We start from the raw sequence: 5,713 nt of genomic DNA, 5'->3' as shown, positions 1-5,713 counted from the left end.
GAGGATGGTGAGTGAGTGGGATGGGGGTAGGTGAGGTGGGGGGGGAAGGTGGTAGGTGGTGTGGATGGGGAATGGTGGTAGGTAGGGGGAATGGTGGTAGGTAGGTGGTGGGCGGTGGGTGGGTAGTGGTGGGTGGGTAGTGGTAGATGGTTAGATGGGTAGATGGGTAGATGGGTAGGTGGGTAGATGGGTAGATGGGTAGGTGGGTAGGTGGATGGGTAGGTGGGTAGTGGTAGATGGGTAGGTGGGTAGGTGGGTGGGTGGGTAGTGGTAGATGGGTAGATGGGTAGGTGGGTGGGTGGGTAGTGGTTGGATGGGCGGTGGTGGCAGGCAGGTGGTAGTGGTGGTGGTGGACACTATTATTATTAGTAGTAGTAGTAGTAGTAGTAGTAGTAGTAGTAGTAGTAGTAGTAGTAGTAGTAGTAGTAGTAGTAGTAGTAGTAGTAGTAGTATTATTATTATTATTATTATTATTATTATTATTATTATTATTATTATTATTATTATTATTATTATTATTATTATTATTATTATCATAACAATAGAAATAATGATTTTCTTTTTTTCAAGAACTATTCTGCATCTTCAGATCCTTCAAATCTAGTATCAAGAGACTTCTATCAATACCTTCTAACAAAAAATAGCAGTAGTTAGCACAATTAAAGAATAAACACAATATGAACATACTATAAGTATCATTATAATTATTGTCATAGTCATTGACATTGTTGTAGTTATCATTTTCTATTATCTTTATTATCTATTATTATTATTATCATTGTATTATCATAATGGTCATTATCATCACCAATCTATGAATAATCATTTAAACATTATTACTTTTTTTATATATTAGCATTTGCTGGGCGTTCCTCCAATACTGCAGTGTATACCAGTGCTGAGATCTGTAATTGCAACCAAAGATTGCTTGTGGCTATCCTCTGCGTCTACTTCAAAACTCCTCATCTGTCCAGTATTCACCCTAGGGTATTTCACTTGGAGAGGCTGAGGGAGGGGGAATGTGCCTAGGGATTTGCCAAGGCTATCTTTGATTATTCAGCAGCACTTGGCAATCTGGCAGTCCCTGTAGCACTGTGGGATACCTTCAAACACAAAAGCTGAGGAATCTATTGGTGACTGCTCAAGAGCATGACAGAATTTCATTTTGAAGTAGACAATAGAAGCCACAGATGCATGCTCGACTGACTGGGGATTAGGACTTGCGTTGTTCCTTGTTGCATAAAGTTCAGACACTGTTGAGAGGGAACAAAGAACACTACATCAAGAATTTTGCCGAGGAGGTTGAAGGCTGCAGACAACTGCAGAATGCTCAGAAGATGGCTGGATCTCAAATCTCAAATTATGAAGTAATTAAACAGGCTGATCCATCAACGGTTAACCTGGATACTAGGGTTGTTATGATCCCAGAGCTGGATCTACCCATCAGCAAGGAACCTCCAACCTTAACCTGTTCTATATGGTGATGCCAGTTTCAGTGTAATAAACTCCCAGTGGAATATACTGTGATGCCAACATTGGCATCATAATTCTATTTAATTTTAGTTGCTGCTGAGTGATCCCCATATTCTGTTCTGGCTCAATATTTTAAGACTGTATATTGCCCTATAAATCCTATACTCCACCCACCATCACTCTTCCCACCAATCACAAAAATCTGCTTGACTATGCCCCACCCCCTACCCAAAAAGAGAAAATATCATTGGCAAAGTCTACATCACAGTTTCCTCATCTGCAGTCCTACCCTTGTCCTCCATATCCCCCTATCCTTTACTTTACCCCTTACCCCTCCATCAGAGGTGTGAGAGAGATAGTTTATCTTAGTTTATCATGAGGCTCCATCGAATCTTTCCTTTCCACTTTTTGTGCGCGTGTGCGTGTGCATGTGCATGTGCATGTGCGTGAGAGAGAGAAGAGAGAGAGAGAGAGAGAGAGAGAGAGAGAGAGAGAGAGAGAGAGAGAGAGAGAGAGAGAGAGAGAGAGAGAGAGAGAGAGAGAGAGAGAGAGAGAGAGAGAGAGAGAGGAGAAGAAGCAGTATTAGCAAAGAGACTCGCAGGACAACCATCCAAATGAGCAACGTGTGTCTTTTTAAACCATCTAGAGCAAACCAGTTAAATGGGTGGCAATCTCCAAGTTGTGAGGTTGTAATGCAGAAAGTATCTGCAGCATCCATGCAGAAGTGTTAAAGGCTGATGAACTAAAGGCATAGGGTTTATAGTGTGGTAAACAGAAACACACAAGAGTGGTTTTGTATTTTATTGTTGAGAAGCAAAGCACAGCTTAACCCCTTGGGTCCAGATGACCTGATCATCACATCACAAAAAAAAATTGGCAAAGAGGTGGGTGAAGTTAACATTAAGACAAGGAAAAAATTGGCTGTGGGCTGGGGTGACAAAAACAGACCATCAAGAAAATTTTTGGAATGACTCACCCTAAGTACACAAAACTCTTAGAGGGTGATCAGACTCAGGGGGCATTTATAAAGTGGCTCTTGCATTATTCCTATCGGTAAATGAGTATGGAATGTGCTATCTATAAGCTATGACTAGAAGAGCTCCAGCTCCAGGGAAGACACTAATTCTATACTCAGAATCATATTCCTGGCCACCATGTCTGACACTGCAAATTGTATTACAGAAAACTGATTACAAAAAATTACACAAATAACAAATTGTTATTTATTATTATAAATGCACTGAGCTATGAACTATTTTGAGAGAGGAGATGGAGTCTGTACAAGGAAAAGTTTATTACCCTCTTGATACAGCATATTAAATCATAAATGTAGACACTGGAATATGGCAAAAGAATATATGTCTACATATATGTATATGTGTGTGTGTGTGTATGTATATGTATATATATATATATATATATATATATATATATATATATATATATATATATATATATATATATATATATATATATATATAAGAGATCAAATCATTGCAAAGTGGAGGCAAGGACACAAGTGTTTGCATTCACCCACCCTACAAGCCATACACCCATGACAGCAGCCACTCAAGTAAGCCTAATGCCTGGATTTTGGGCCATGTCCTGGCAGTGAAGTTCCCAGTTGCAAGAGGTTAATTAAGTCCAATTCTGTGGTCACAGTTTAAATCTGTGTGAACAACATCCAGTCTGATGTCAAGAGATGTTTGGTGAGCACTGGTCAGCCAATCAAAAGTCTCTGAGTGGCCAGTTGTCAATTGCTCAGCAGTCACTGCAGTACCTGGGGTCATTAGTGTAGATGTGATGTATCTACTACTTGACTGGTCATCTCTCTTTAAAGAGTGCCTGCCCACTGTGAACGCTGCAAGTGAAATACAGTTCTACAGGGGAGATGGGGAGGCTCCCCAGCCGGCAAAGGACAGGCCTGACATCTGTTGCTCCGTTGCTTGAGTGAAGCAAATCTTGGGTGTGATATGTTCTTTGTTCTAAATCCTCAACCTAAGGTAAACTGGCAGCTATGTCAGGAAATTGGGAACAAGGCGAGCCTGCTACAGAAATCCAATCAAAGAGACATGATGTATCTGGTGTCAACTAGTCAGGACTCAGTAGAGTCAACAAGATGTGACTGCTGGTGACTAATGAGGATGTGGCTGTTGGATCTTTCATAACTCAATCTGGGACGTATACAGTGAGTCACAGCTGCTACAGGTATGCCATCTCTCACCAGATTACCTTCAAGCTGCCAAGGCTGTTTCACCATATGCTGAATCTTGGCATCATTGTCCAGCAGTTGGTCCTCACTCCTGCATTTCATCCGGAAAAAATGGGGATTGGTATCCCTTTGGCAATTCCCATCACCTTAACCCATTCCCGACAGGTGGCATGTACGCACATGCCATGGCATGGCAGGACTATCTGCTGGGGGCATGTATGTACATGCCATGGTGTATGTATGGACATGCCAGGATTTATTTTTTGTTACAATCACGGCAAAATACACTTTCCCATTTTTACTATGCAAAAAAAAAAAAAAAAAAAAGCAACAAATCGACGATTTCAACTCCATGATGCCACACACTGCTTATTTTATTCAGACTATAGACTATAATGATTAACTATGGAGTCCATATAACAACAAAAATACCCTTCAGTCTCGATTTATCAGGAAGTATGGCAAGTAGAGACTTTAGAAAATAATGAAAACTGAAAATACAACATATCTTCGTAGTATTACAAAGAAACGGCATGGGATGCTGGTATTTGGCATGAGTGGTCACGCATGCTAGGGTGACGATATAAGCCCCCGGCAGCGAGGCCCGGGCCACTATGAATACTACCCGTTGGGAAAGGATTAACATAACTACAAAAACTGACTATTACTCACTTCCTCACATACTGGCTTTTACACAGAATCTGGAAGTCTGTGGCATATTCTCCTGTACTAACTTGGTGATAGTTTATCACCAGATACTTATAGTCATGGAGGACATTCCAAAGACTTTATAAGTTCACCCTGATGCCCTTCAGAGTTAGAGATGCAGCTCAGACCTTCCAGCATTTTATCGATGAATTCACATGTGGCCTCAAAAGTTGTTTTTTCTACCAAGATGATACCCTCATCACCAGTGAGACTGAAGTACCTCTTCAACCACATAAGGCACTCTTCCAACACCTCAAAGAAAATGGAGTCATGATCAACCCATCTATGAGCCACTTTGTAGAACCCTCATTGACCTTCCAGTTAAGCTGAGAGCCATACTCCTGCCCAGAAGCATTTTGAGGCAGCTGCTCAAAATGGGCACATCAAAAAAAAAAGAAGAAGTTATGAATCAATAACAAAATGAACAAAAATATGATGTTTTGGTTATTAATAACACAAAAACAAATGGTCCAAAATTTTCCCAAAATAGTTGTAGCATCTCTCGGATCTTGCAACAAATTCTATAGCAACTTTCTCTGAATTTATGTTGTTGAAATGTTCTTTGTTCAAATTAGCAAACTTTCTGTAACTTTGGTTGTTTGCCATCACATTAGACCTCAACCATGACTTGAAATGACACAATGTAATAAAGATGGTGCTGTATAGTTTTAAATTTCTCTCAAAGTTGCCAATGTTGTTCTCTTTCAAGGCACCATAGACCCAAGAAGTAGCAGCAGCAGAGTAGCTAGCAGATGCAACACTCCCAGTCTTATTTCAGGAGGATTGCGGTCTACAACTACAGCAGGTCCCTCATCTGAATGACACTACCATCACCTACTGGCTATCCACACCCATACATTCCTCCTGCTCTCCAACAACTATTCTTTCCAATGAATCACCCAGAACTGGACTTCAGCTTTAGCTACAACAAGATCTACCCCTCTGATCTTATTTCATACCTTTCAACTGGGAGCTTCACTGCCAGGACATGGCCCAAAATCCAGGCATCAGGCTTACTTGAATAACTACATCGTGCCTGATTACCAGCAAAATCAATAATCTGGCCCAGCATCAATCATGACATCCAAAACTGGAGCAGAACCTGCCTTGAATGCCAAAAAAACAAAATCCTAAGACACACCAAGTCACCCTGCACAGCCTTCTAACACCAGAGAGGGGTTTTCAGCACATCCACCTTGATATCATGGGTCTCCTACTGATAGATGGCAGCTATTTTTTCTTGCTATCACTGACAGATTTACCCAGATTTCCTATCAAGAACTAATTCATATCACAGCCTCACCTTCACTAGACCAAGTC

This window comes from Penaeus monodon, chromosome 3 (assembly GCF_015228065.2).
Source record: "Penaeus monodon isolate SGIC_2016 chromosome 3, NSTDA_Pmon_1, whole genome shotgun sequence".
Classification (NCBI taxonomy): domain Eukaryota; kingdom Metazoa; phylum Arthropoda; class Malacostraca; order Decapoda; family Penaeidae; genus Penaeus; species Penaeus monodon.
The sequence above is the reverse complement of the archived record's forward strand: the minus strand, read 5'-3'. Positions refer to the sequence as shown.